The following is a 14,222-nucleotide window of genomic DNA, read 5'->3' as shown; positions in this document are numbered from 1 at the left end:
GGGCTGCTGTCAGCTCAGGATGGCTCACAGGGGGGCTGGGGGGCAGAATTTCTGTCCCAGAAAAGCTCCACATAATGCAAACATTGTGTGCCTGCCATATTTTTTTCCAACGGAGCACTAAGAAAATACTCGCTACCTGAAATATTTCTGTAAGTCACTGGAGCAAGCAGCCCAACATGTGGGTTACATTACACTCAGGGCTGAGCTCAGCTTTGTAACACACACTAAACAGCAGCAAGGAGCAGGCTCAGCTTTAATAAAACCAAAACTTTCTCTGCTGCGCGCAGCCAATAAAGATTGAAGCATGCTGGGCATGATCAGCATACTAATTGCTGCATTAATAAATCCTGAGGCCTGCCTTGTTTTGAAAGGCAAATAAAAATATTGTAGAAAAGCTGGAAGAGCATTTACTCAGAAAAGTTAGCCTGTGTGTGCCCTGGGATGTGAAATGCCAGGGAGAGCCCTGAGCAGAGGCTTTGCCATGGATTTTTCAGGATTTTATATCTGATGTTGAGTTGTTCTGTCCCAGTGTTTACTGACAGAGCAGCACCAAAGCCAGGCCCGCTGCTGGAGCTGCAAGTGATAATGGAATTTATCTTTCAAGTGACAATGGAATTTATCTCTCATTTTCACCACTGCATTGAAAATGGGATCCCAAAAATGGATGGGATTCACCAGTGAAGGGATCCCAAAAAATAAATCTGGGCAGAGTTGTCTCTTCCATTAACATTCTCATTCCATTAAAATTTCTCATTCTACAACCACGAGCAAAAGGCAAAAGGGAATTACCCCAGCAGGAAAACTGGTGCCAGGATTGTGTTTCCCAAAACTCAGTATTTCCTGGGGGGCAGAGAAACTTTCTGCTGCGGGAACACCGCCTCGGGTGGGTCTGAATTTGGACCAGCACCCAGGGGCTTGTCCAGCTGTCACCAAGTCCTTCCCTCTCTTTTCTGCTTCCCCTACTCTGCCCACCTCACTCTGGCTTTTGACAGCAAGATGTTCTCAGCTCAGGAAGGTGGAAAGAAAGAGTAAAAAATTAGCCCTGAGAGTTTACAGAGGTGGAAAGTCCTGGGTGCATTTCCCAAAGCTGGTGATGGAATAAGGACAGCTCGACATGCAAAGCAAAAATGTAAATAAGTGCTTTGTTTTGTTTTATTTTCACAGGCAGCTCGCGTGCCTGGCAAAAAGCACAGCCCGCTCTTGGTTGCTTCTGAAATAAAAATTGTTTATTAAAAAGTTTGGAGGGTTTTTTTTTAATGAATGGTAAGATTAATGAGCCGTGCTCAGGCAGCAATGACTCCTGCCAGCTCGTGCATTAGTCAGCTATTAACATACTTCTGGGGTAATTTAAGGCATTTTTTATATAGGGCATTGCAAATCACAAAAGGCTCCTTGAACTCCACGGGATCCTTATCCCATTTACCTTCCCCTGCCGCATGGGGCTGTTCCCAGCCCATCCTGGCATTTTTTGCTCCCTTTTGGTGGACAAACCAGCAGATGTTTGGAGGTGTGTGGCATTCACATTCTCTGCAAAATATCCTTCACCCAGGTTTTTCCTCCTGGGAAGCTGAAAGGCAGAGAGAGGCCTCAGAGGAAAAGGAAAACAATTCTGATCTCATTTGCTTCTCCTGAGTTGTGCTCACATGTGGAATGTGTTTGGAGATTGTTCACCCACAGGTGATTGTTCCATTGGTCTCTGCTGTGAGTTGTTTTCACTCTTTGGCCAATCAGGGCTAAGCTGTGTCAGGGCTCTGGAGAGAGTCAGGAGTTTTCATTATGATCTTTTTATCCTTCTGTCTGTATCCTTTCTGTATTCTTTAGTATAGTACAATATTCTTTATTATAATATATTACAATAAAGTAATAAATTGGCCTTCTGAGAACATGGAGTCCTCCTCACCTCCTGCCTTCGTCGGGGTGCCCGAGCATTTACAATAGAGCTGAAAAAGTTTTCCTTTTCTAGACACCTCATTTATAGCACAGCAGCCACCCTAAATCTCTCTCTCCTCTCCTGCTGTAAGAACAGGGAAGTGGGATTGGAGGCAAAGGGGATGAAATAAAAATCAAAATTGCCTTTTTTACACCCATCAGCTGCTGCCTGCCCAGCCTGGCAGGGATGAGAGGCTCTGAGTGCTGCAGCTGCAGCAGAAGATTTCTAGCAGCACCTGGATTATCCAAGCTCTGCACCAGATATTCCCTGGGAGAATTTTTATTTTTGTTAAGTTTGGGATTGAAGTCTTTGAGATGATGGCTTGTGCTTAAATTTAGGTGTTATTTATTTATTTATTTATTTATTTATTTTAATTTTTAATAAATTAAAATATTTTAAAAAATATTTTAAAATATTTTATAAATTAAAATATTTTTTAAAAATATTTTAATATTAAATATTTTTTTTAATTTCTATTATAAGTTTCTATTTTTGTTTATATCTCCAGCAGAATATTTCCAGCAGCACGTGGATTGTCCAAGCTCTGCACCAGATATTCCCACTGGGAGAAAGTGTTGAGCAAAATGTGGTTTGTTATTGCAGTGTCAAAAGGAAGCTGGAGGAGCTGTGGATTTTGGTTTTATTTTTAATTTTTGTTCTGGTTTGGATTGAAGTTTTGAGATGATCTTTGTGTTTAGATTTAGGTGTTTACGACTTTTATTTATATTGTTTTTATTAATCTTATATATATTATTTATATTATACTGTTATATTTTTATTTATTTCTTTATCTCCAGCAGAATATTTCCAGCAGCACGTGGATTATCCAAGCTCTGCACCAGATATTCCCACTGGGAGAAAGGGATGAGCAAAATGTGGTTTGTTATTGCAGTGTCAAAAGGAAGCTGGAGGAGCTGTGGTGTTGGTTTTTTGGGTTTTTTAAATTTTATTTTAGTTAAGGTTGGGATTGAAGCTTTTGAGATGATAGCTTGTGCTCAGATTTAGGTGTTTATTATTTTTTATTTATAAGTTGTGAGTTTTATTGTATTTTAATAATAAGTTATCAAATAATTAATTTTTTATTATGAAGTTTTTAAAAGTTAAATTATTTAATTAAGAAATAATATTTAAAATATTATAATTTTATTTAATAAATAATTTCTATTTTCAGTATAATAATTAATTATTTAAACTGCAATGCATGCTTTTTGTTTAATTATAAAATAGTACCTAAACTTATAAAAAAGAAAGTAAAGAAAAATAATTGGTTACTATCTTAAAATTTTTGTTTTATTATATATATATTGTTATCTTTTAAAATGTTACCTTTTAAATTTTTTATTTTGTAACATTATATATTTTTAATTAACTATATATTTGTGGTCTTAATGTTAGTAATGAATTTTAGAAGTTTTTTATCATTTTGAGTTAAATATATAGTGGGTTTTTTAAGAATTAAATTTTAGTAGTACAAAAAATTTTAAAATTTTAACATTTAAAATTCTAACAGCGTGGTTCCTACTGAAAATCAGGAGTGAAATATGAATGAATGAACAAAAAAAAAAAATACACATTGAAGCAGCTGCTATGGCAGTGGTGCCTCAGAATTCCAGCAGCAGCTCCATGGAGCAGGAAAATGAGATTATTTCACAGGAACTGCACCCAGGTTTTGGACAGCAGGCAGGGCTGGCAGGGCTGCAGCAGCTTCTGCAGGGGGTGTGGATCAAACTGACCCCTCTGTGCCTCAGTTTCCCCAGAGCTGAGTGGAGGGAGAGAAACATTTGGGGTTTTTCTAACACATTTTATCTCCTTTCTTGGTTCCCCTCAAGGAAAAGTGACCAATTTCTATCAATTATCTTCAATTAACAATCTTCTGCTAATCATTGCTGCTGTGGCCAGCAGTGCTTGCTCTCAGCTGGGTCTGCTGCTGTTAATCCCACAAAATCATGGAATGTCCTGAGCTGGAAGCATCATTAAAAGTCCAGCTTCTGGCCCTGGCCTGGATTAACTTTGATTTTGGATTGCACAAGGTAAATCTTTTCAATGCCTCATGCTCTGAGGCAATAACAGAAGTTTTTAGGGTTCTGATCTCTGTCACTTCACCTCCCAAAGTCCTTTTTTCCTGTAAAATAGGGAAATATCCCTATTTTATAACCCTATAGGGTTATTTCTCCTATTTTTATTAATATCCTAAATATCCCCTGAAAAGAATCTTTTCTCCTCTTGTAACAGCTGCTGCATCAGGCAGAGATTCATTGGCCTCCAGCTCGCCCAAAGGCAAAGCTCAGCTCCCAAACACATCCCAGGGGAAATCTGCAGCTCCTCAAGGAACCTTTCCCTCCCTTTTCTGCCTGAGTGTCCCCAAAAATGCAGCTGAGGACGTCACAGCAAGAAATGGCAGAGCTGCTCCAGTTCAGCCCTCTGAGCAGAGGGGATCCTCCCGAAAAGCCCTGCCTGGAGCCATTCCCCACACTGATCAACTGTGGATTTTTGGGGTTTTTTTCACCAGGGTCAGGATTAAATGTGTGAGAGGGTATTTCTTGTTGGCACTCAGATGTTTATCAGTTCTTATCTCTGTCACAGCCTCACAAACCCTGAGTTCTGCAGCACTTCACTCCAACAAACTAAAAATGGAGCCCTGTCTCTCTCTCCAAGGCCTTTGAGGGATAAACTGTCCAATTAACAAATGGCACCTCAATTATTTTCACTTTTAACCCAATACCCAACCACCTGTGCCCACAATGGGGACTTTTTTATCCAATGACACAAAACCACCCAAACCCATGGAGGAGAAGAAGGTGAAGAAGAAGGAGCAGCCTCCACCCTAAAACCTCCATCTTGCTTTCTCTCTATTCCTGTATTCTAAACCCTTCAACTCTGAGTTTCCCACCCTGTGATATCACACACTTCTATTCAAACTCCACCCCCACAATCCCAGTTCTGCCATTCCATTCTGGAAGCTTCTCCAGGCCCTCAGGTCAGTGCAGTGTTCTCTTGGGGTCAGTGCCTGGCAGCACAGAAAGTCCCCAATTCTCAGCATTCAGGGTTCCCAGCCTTGGGCACTGCCCCTGCTGCTGGCCTTATAATGCAGGTTATGGGATTCTTTCTGGTTTCTGATTTCTGTTCCCTTTCTGATTTCTTTTCTGATTCTTTGGGGACTCTGACAAGCACAGGCACTGATTTATGTGGAAAACAACCCCCTTGACTTTATCCCCCCACATCACCAACACTCCCTCTCTGCCTGTCCTTTCCTTCCCTCCTCCCCTTAAATTCCAGGGAGTGCAGCCCCACCTGTGTCCACACTTGTATCCTTTTTTCCAGGCTAAAATCCCAGAGTTTTCCAGCTCTCCCTGGCGTTTCCAGCACTGGCACTGGCAGGGAGAATACAGGGATGGTTAATGATCATTGCCTTGGGTATTTTATTAGATCCTTTTGAGTTTAACTACTTCCAATCCTAATACTCTGCTGCTTTTACTAGCTTGTGCTTCAAACAAGTTTACACTAAAATAAATGATAATACTGAAAAGAGGCATGGCATTGTTGCCACAAACCCATCTGTTCAAACACCAGCAAGAGGGGAAATCCTGCATTTAAAAGGAAACTTTCTCCAGCCTGGCATTACCTGCCAGTCAGGCTTGCCTGCTGCAGCAGGTAGAGCTATTGTCGGAGAGTTCTCTTTAAATAAATACAGATTTCTTGGCACTTTGTGTGAATGGACTGAGTCATATTGAGAGGCTTATCCAGGTTATGCCTGAGTTCTTTCAGGACTCAGGTGAAGGCCAAAAGAGAAGCAGGGTTATGTCACACTCTTATTTTGTTCAATGTGGCTTTTGTCTTGGAAAAACAATTCTCCACCCTCCTCAGCCAGCACAGAGATTTTAAAATGTTTTCTTTACGTCTCTCATCAAACTTTCATCATATATTTGTCCAAAAGCTGAGCTGACAGAGAGCTCCTTCAAAGAGATATTCCTAAGAGTTGAAGGTTGGCTGAAGTTCACATTAAAACCAGAGATTTTTGTTTCATTTGCAGAACCTTGCTCTCCTTTTTTATCAGCAGAGCTGGAGAAGAAAGCAGGAGGTGAAAATGTGTTGGCAGCTGTTGGAAACCCCAAATTTTTGCCTGCTCCTGCAGGAGGGGGCAGTTCAAGTCCTGCTTAATAACAATGAGGCAAATTCCTTGTTGGCACCTCCCCACCCCAAAACATTGGCCATATTAGAACCATCAACCCTCTTTGATTTTTTTTTAAAGAAAATTAAAGTGTTTTCATCTGATTTTCTTTCCTCTCCTGAGGAGGAGGACTAGGATTTGAAATCACAAAAATACTCAACACTCTCCAAGCACTAAATAGCACAGGGATTGATTCCACACTCAAGCACGTGGTAATGGATGAGTTGGAGCACATTGCTCAGCTGAGGCCTAAACCATCATATCCTCATTTTATTTTTAGGAAATTTCTTTAAATAGCCATGCAAATAACCTGGTGAAATTTGAATCCACTGGAAAGAAAAAAATAAAAACAAAAAACAACCCAACCAAAACAACATTTACTGGAAATAATTTCTTAATTAAAATCTGAAACCATAATTTTTCCTCTACAGATGATGTGCAGGGTTTTTCCAGTGGGAATCTGGTGTGGTTTTCAGGTACAGAGAAGAAAAGGGGGAAAAGGTGGGATGTTATCCAGGAACTGTAGGGAAAAAAAGACAGAGGCAAAGGAAACCGGCAGGTTTTAATCAACCAATATTATAAAAAGATATCTCCAGGTTTGAATCAACTGTTCCTGGGGAGACAATTCCTGAGATGAAGAATTGTTTTGTTGCTTCATACAGAAACTTTGGAACACATTCAGGAAGGGAGATTTTAATTTAAACTGTCTGTGGAAATTAGAGTTTCAGGATAGTGAAATGGATGTGAAGTTAAATTTGATTGCAAGGGTACAAGAGAGAGATGAGAGGTGTGAGAAGGTGCTGGATGCTCAAAAGGAGACTCAGAGCAAAGAATTCCCATCTGTGCTCCAGGGAAACACCCAGCTCCAAGCTCCAATGTCCAACCTGGCCTTGGGCACTGCCAGGGATCCTGGGGCAGCCACAGCTGCTCTGGGAATTCCATCCCAACCCCTCATTTCCATCCCAGGGAACAATTCCTAATATCCAATAGAAGCCTTCCTTCTATCACTGGCAGCCATTCCCTGGGTGCTGTCCCTGCATGCCCTGGAAATTGTCTCTCTCCAGCTTTCCTGGGGCTCCTGCAGGCCCTGCAAGGCCACCCTAAGCTCAGCCCAAAGCTTCTCCTGTGCAGGTGAACAATCCCAGCTGTGCCAGCCTTTCCTCCCAGCAGAGCTGCTCCATCCCTCTGCTCATCCTGGAGCCTCCTCTGGGCTCTCTGCAGCAGCTCCAGCTCCTCCCTGGGCTGGGGCCAGGCCTGGGGCAGCTCTGCAGGTGGGAAATCACCTGAGGGGGCTCAGGGGCACAATCCCAAAGCCAAAGCCAAAGCCAAAGCCAAAGCCAATCCCCATCCCAATCCCAATCTCAATCCCAATCCCTATCTCCATCCCCATCCCCATCCCAATCCCAATTTTAGTAATTCCTGAGAACTTCCTATACCATGGAATTATGGCATATCCTGAGTTAGGAGGGACCCACAAGGATGATCCAGTTCCAGGTTCTGCCCAGACCCCAGCAAGCCCAGCCTGGGCATCTCCTGGAGCTGTGGCAGCCTCGGGGCCGTGCCCATTCCCTGGGCAGCCTGGGCAGTGCCAGCACCCTCTGGGCAAGAACCTTGCCCTAAAACCCAACCTAAATCCCTTCTGGCCCAGCTCCAACCATTCACTCAGGTCCTGTCCCTGTCACAAGGAGCAGACTCTTCTTTCTCCTGGTGGGAGAGCAGGAATTTAGTGAGGACAAGGATCAAAGTGTCTGTGAGAGGGCAGCAAACCCCACGGAGAAACGCCTTCCTCTTTCCTTGAGCGTGCAGAAATCTCTCATTCATTCTTCCAGGATGTCTCCTGGTACCCAAGTGAGGCCAAAGAAGGAACTGCACACTCCACATGGTCCAGGAAAAGCACAAACCAGGATTATTCCACCAGAAAATACCAATAGGATCAGAACAACTCCCCACAGCCTCCAGGGAAGCCGTGGATATTTTGATTTTCCAAGGGAGTTTGAACAAGGAGGAAAGAAGGGCTGTGGAAGGGCATCCTTGCAGAGCACACCCTGGAAGGGATCTCGTGTTGAGGCATTGCTGGGTCTTCAAAGAGACAGGAGCAGTTGTTGGTTGTAGAAAAGCTGTTTATTGCTGGAATACATCAGCCTCAAAGGTGAACAGTTTAAGGTGTTGAAGTCTCTGTTAGAAGTTTTCTGGCATAAAGTCCTGAGCTGCAGCAGCAGCAGCAGCTGCCATCTGGCAAAGAGACCCTGTGATGCCTTGTGCAGGCTGGCCCAGAGCAGAGGCTGGGCAGAGCTACAGAATAAAGCAGGGATTGATTCAAAGCATCTCCTCCATGGATGCACCTTGGGCAGCACCAGAGCCCAGCCAGGGCTGCACCCAAGATGAACCAAAATGGCCCCAAAATGCACGGCCGGGCACGGGGTCTGTCCCTGGGATCAGTTCTGCTCCATTTGCATCTTGCAGTTCATTGTCCCATCCCAGCTTTAGCCCCTGCAGTCCCACCCTGCTTGTTTTTCTCTCTCCAGCCCACGGGGTTTGTGCTCTGGGGCTGAGATTTGGATCATTTGTCCTTGGTGCCCAGCTGGAGCAGGAATTGTTTTGTCTCCCTGCTCTGTGCACAGAGCTCACCATCCCAGAATGTGAACCCAGCCCCACACACTGAAGCAGCACAGAATGTGAAAAATAGAAAAGCTCAAACCCAAGGCATCACCAGGTGTACAGTCCAAGGTTCAGAGCAGGAGCAGTGGCAGCAGCTTCTTTCTTCTTGATCTTCTTGTTGTTCTTGTTGTCTTCTTGCTGTCGTGGTGTTGATGGTTGTGGTTGCAATGGTTGTTGATGAAGATCACGCCCCATTACAGGGCATTTTATTCATAAAACATCCAACCAGCTAAAAACACAATTCTGAAACATTTTCTCTAAACCAATCTGAACTTGCTTCTAATGTGCAAAAGCAGTATGAAAGTCGTGTTAGCTCTTACCTAAAAAATTATCTATAAAGTATTATCTATTTACACAAATGTACTGTTTTCTTACTTTAAATTTCTATATATAAGTTTGTCTATCTACATGACTAGTTCTATCTGTTTGCTCATGTAGTTTTATCTGTTTTAAGTGAATAATTCTATGTATTCTAAATGCAAGGCTCTGCCATGTTTTTGTTATGTTTGGAGCTAAGTTACTGAACTTTAAACTCGGCCTGAAGGCCTTCACTGGCTAGCTCAGTTTCTTAAGGCACTTAAAATGTATTTCTACTTACTTAAAACTGTAACTTTTACTTACTTAAAACTTAAAACTTAAACTTACTTAAAACTATAATTTACACTTTTAAGTACAACTTAAATTTACACTTCTACTTCATATCTATGTGGCTTAATAGATCTTAATTTCTCTAAAGGCTTTAATTCAACCCCTGCATTTCTTTCTCTCTCTGAAGGATCCAGAGAGGATTCTGACTCATACACTCCAGCAATATCTGAGGGGTTTCTGATGGAATTCCCTGTGGATTCCTGTGCTCCATGAGAGTGGAAGGACAACCCCAAGCCTGCACAGTCCATTTCCAGTCTGAGCTGTTACCCTGAACTGAGTGTGGAAAAGTCTCTCAGAACATTTCTTGTGGAAAACAGCGCTGGGACCAAGCAGCTGAGGGATTTCTGCAGCCCAAATAATACAATTATTCCCTTTTTTCTTTCATTCTGCCATTTATTCATCTAGAAAGTCCCACAGGCTGTTTCTCCTGTTCTGTAGGAAATGGAAGTTGAGAAGGCTGAATTCAGACATTTGTCTGGACTCCCTGCACTTGATAATTTCCCATTCAATGAATTTCTGGGCAGGAAAAAGTATTCATCTCTTTAATCTTTTGAAGCAGAACATGAGTTAATAATTCATTTTTGTCTTAATTGGGGTTTTTGAAATCTTTCCAGAAGAGAGCTTGCTTGCAAAAATATTTCTTTTACTTCTTACCTGTGATCATTCCTTACATCTAAAGCCACAGCTAATCCCCCATGCCTGATAATTTATATTCAGCCAAGTTTAGTCATAAGAAACATTTCTTTGGAGTCCAGTGAGGAAAATCATCCCCAGCCAAAAATGTTGCACCAGAAACAAAGAGAAGATGACACATTTTAAAATAACTGATATTTAAAACAAATTTTAAAAAATCACAGCTGTGCATAAAACTGCTGCTCAAAAGTATTTTTGTTCCCTAAGTGAATCTAACTATGCAGAGCCATTAAAATATTTTCCTTTTTTTTGCCTTGTGCAAAGAAGAATGTTGGGTGGGATTGCAGTTTAAGTCAAAGTGGGATTTTTTTTTTTTCTCCACAATTGGGAAATGGGAGGAAGGAAGAAGAGATGCAAGAGAAAGAAAAAAAAAGGGAAATTTAAAAAGCCAGAATCCTTGACCTTGCACTAAACCACTCAAGCCACATTCTCTGAGAATCATTTCAGGGAGCCCCTGGGTGGTCCTGCTTCCAAAGGCACAGAGAGGTCCCTGCCTGATGCATTTTGCTGGGTTGGGCTTGGGAAAAGGATTTGATGTAGAAATGGGAATTTGCTGTGCTTGCAGCCAACCCCACTGGGCCTTGGGAACACTCAGGACCAGCACCTGGGAGTTCTGAGCTTTAAAATTTATTTAAAATCGCTGATGCTGGGGGTTCAATGCCACGATTTCACATATTTCACAGGTTATTCCAGCCTCCATAAAAGCAAATTCCCTGGGATGGGCTTGTGGCAGCTCATGAGCTGTTTACAGGACAGGGTTGGGTTGCAGATCTCGCAGATAATTCAAGAAGAAACAAAATTGAACAATTTCTGCTGAGGTGCAAAGCTGGGAGCTGGAAACCCCCAGGGAAACTCGTCCCCACTCATATCACAAGTGCTGCTCATCTTCTCACCAGAGACCTGGTTTTGAAATGAAAACCAGCACGGAAAAAAAAACCCCAAAAAAAAGTAAATATCACTCTCTCAGGTGCAGAGCTTTGCATATGGAAACCCCAGGGTTTGGGAGCAAACAAGACGTGTTTTGATGGAAAATGAGAATATATAAGCCACTCTTCACTTCACAGAAATGCAGGCAGGACACTCAATTCCAGATATGCAAAAGAGTCACTTTCAAAAGAGCAGGACAGGCCCTGGTGCAGCAGATTTGTCACAAGGTCATGGGTGCATCCCCTCCTCTTGGTTTTAGACCTTCAGGTACCAAAAAGCCTCAGCAGAGCTCTAAAAAGAAAAGAAAATTCACCTCCCTCAAATACCCTTGTGCAAAGCACCAAGACTGGCACAAAGCAAAGGAGGATTTTTATTTCCCGTGAAAATTCCTTAAAATGGGAGCCAAAAACTGCTGACCTTCACTAAAATCACCTTTGGGTTATGTGTTTGTAAAAAGGTGCTGCCCCTTTTTGCAGCATCCTTTTTCTCACCCCTGTTTTGTTTGACTTTTCTTGTCCTCCCAGCTTGGGATCCCATTCCAGTTCCTGACCTGGGATTCCAGGGTGGTTCCAGCCAGGGTGAGAGGGATGAGGGCTCTGCTTCCCTCTGGAAAACATCCTGAACATCTCAAAGCACTCCAAACCCTCTCTCCTGCCCACACTGGGAAGTGAAACCACACCAAGATCAAAAATCCTTGGGAAAGGTGTCCCTGTGCCACATTTTCCAGCATGGTGCTTGCCCAGCTGACCAAAATAATCATGAAAGAAATGGGATTTATGGAAATATTGGCTGTAGATGTCAGGGCACACTTAATTTCTGTCACTTGTTTTCTTGAGAGGACGAAGCAGATGCGGGTTTGATGGGTTTGATGGAATTGATGGAATTGATGGAATTGATGGAATTGATGGATTTGATGGATTTGATGGATTTGATGGGTTCAATTGATTGATAAATTTTATGGATTTGATGGAATTGATGAATTTGATAGAATTGATGGATTTGATGGGTTTGGTGGAATTGATGGATTAGATAGATTTGATGGCTTGGATGAAATTTATGAGTTTGATGGATTTGATAAATTTGATTGGTTTGATGGAATTGATAAATCTGATCGATTTAATGGGTTTGGTGGAATTGATAAATTTTATAGATTTGAAGGATTTGATGGATTTGATGGGTTTGATAAATTTGATATATTTGATAGATTTGGTGGATTTGATTGATTTGATATATTTGATGGGTTTGATGGGTTTGATGGAATTGATAAATTTGATAAATCTGATAGGTTTGATGGGTTTGATGGAATTGATAAATTTGATAAATCTGATAGATTTGATGGGTTTGATGGGTTTGATGGAATTGATAGGTTTGATGGAATTGATAAATTTGATAAATCTGATAGATTTGACGGGTTTGATGGAATTGGTGCAATTGATGAGTTTGATGGATTTGATGGGTTTGATTGATTTGATAGATTTGATAAATTTGATAAATCTGATAAATCTGATAGATTTGATGGATTTGATGTCACGCCTCCTGCTCAGAAGGAAAAGGTGAAGAAATTTTTGCCAGTGCCAGGCAGACAGGCTCCAACAACACATTAAAATCCCATTTTCTCTCACTTTTGGCATTGCACTGCCTCTCCACGGTGAAAACTCTCCCATTCCAACCTCTTATCCCAAAATCTCATTCCTTTTGTTCCCAGGAAGCTTCCCCAGCCCTGCATTTTCACAGGGATTCCCTCCAAGTTTTCCCTTTGGTCTTTAAGCAGATTTCCCCTCCAAGTGCTTTCCTTTTCTGCTGCCTCCAAACAAGGCTGCCCACTTTCCATCAAGATTAATTTTGGGATTCTATTGCTGGGGGCAGCCAGGGATTCTCCCGCTTTTCAGGGAGAGGGAAAGCCTGGAAAGAGGCAGCTGTGTTTTCAGGCTCTTTGAACAATGTCTCTTATCAGAGGAGAATAGATAAGCTGGCAGATAAGCTGTCCTGCAAACACTGTCAGGAGAGCCCAGTAATCAGTGTCCAAAAAGTCTGCCCTGGGGTTGAATGTATCAATTTAGCTCAGGCTGTGTGCTCCAAAATTGGGATTTTTTTTTTCCCCCCCTGTTTTTTGCTTGTTCTGTAACTGAAATCAAACCACTTTGATGTGATGGGTTTGTTTAGAAATTAGGGATTTTTCCCCTGTGTTGGGAAAGGGGGTGATGCTCTGAACCTGCCTCTCTGGGGGTTTTGCACCATGAATAAATATATATAAATTGCAATATGTACACAAAAGAACTCATTGCCTGTATATGTGAGCACATGTAAGTATTTCCATTTATAAACAACAACAAAAAAATGCAATTCCAAGCTCCCCTTCTCTCCCTTTTAATATGTCCTTAAAAATCACACATTGGGCAATCCATGTTCCTGACTTGCACATGCAAGGGATACCTGGGAGCTGTAAATCACATTTCATTGGCATTACACCAATATTTCCATATTTTAGGGGGGTTTTCTCCAGTGTTTTAACCTAAAACCTTGACTCTGTTAGATACAAAGCTAAACCCAAAAGGTTGCAAAGTGCCCTGCACTAATTAACCCTGGGCAGGCTGAGGTGGGATGAGAACTCTGAGAAAATCAGATGAAAAGAATTAAATTCTTGTAATTTCTAGATTTAAAACCATATAGAGTTAAAATAGAGTTAAAGCCAGGAAGAAAATCAAGATGCCTGTAGCTGATTTTCAGGGGGAAAAAAAAAAGAGTTTTCACACTTTGTAGGAAGACGTGAGTGAGTGCACTGAGATGGGGGAATAATTTTGTGTGTTCCTTGTTCCATAAAAAGAGGGAAAATTGAAATACAAGAGAGAAACCCTCAGGAAAAGAACGGAGATCTTGGCTGCTCAAAAAGATCAATAATTCAAAGTGACCAATCTGAGAATATTCAGCCAAGGAACTTCAGCTGGAGACCTCTGGAGCTTCAGGATGGAGGAAGGTTGAGTTTCTGTAAGAAAAGGTAGAAAAGCTTTCCTACCAAAAAAGGGGAAAATTTCCTAAGGAAGATCTCCAGGCCAAATGGATAAATTAAAAAATTGCTGTACAAAAATGAGAGTAGATACAAAGGGCTTCAAGGATGGAGAGAAAAAAGCAGGGGAAAAAAAGGTTGGGAACAGTCTTCTAAGCAGGAAATGAAGTATAAAGTGAGAATTCCCAAGAGCC

The sequence above is a fragment of the Molothrus ater genome, chromosome 2 (assembly GCF_012460135.2).
Source record: "Molothrus ater isolate BHLD 08-10-18 breed brown headed cowbird chromosome 2, BPBGC_Mater_1.1, whole genome shotgun sequence".
Classification (NCBI taxonomy): Eukaryota; Metazoa; Chordata; class Aves; order Passeriformes; family Icteridae; genus Molothrus; species Molothrus ater.
This window is presented reverse-complemented; position numbering follows the sequence as displayed.